This window comes from Cebus imitator, unplaced genomic scaffold (genome assembly GCF_001604975.1).
Source record: "Cebus imitator isolate Cc_AM_T3 unplaced genomic scaffold, Cebus_imitator-1.0 Scaffold991, whole genome shotgun sequence".
NCBI classification, from domain to species: Eukaryota; Metazoa; Chordata; class Mammalia; order Primates; family Cebidae; genus Cebus; species Cebus imitator.
The window spans coordinates 37303-37562 of NW_016108306.1; positions in this window are offsets into that span (position 1 = coordinate 37303).

Sequence of the window (260 nt, forward strand, 5' to 3'; positions counted from 1 at the left end):
AGAAAGCAAAAATATGATTTAAAAAGCAGGTTTATTGTACATACTATTTTGTAATCTACTGTTTTAGTCAAGATCTTCCCCTTTACATTTCAATAAACTTTCATCTCACCTAATACCCAGGCCATGTAAAGATTTCATTAATTGCCCCAAAAATCTCCTTGACAACTGGTTGTCCAAGCCAGTATCTAATGCACACTAGTTTTATGTCCCTTAAGTGTACTTATCTAGTCTTGTTTTCTTTCCACGACACTGATTTATTG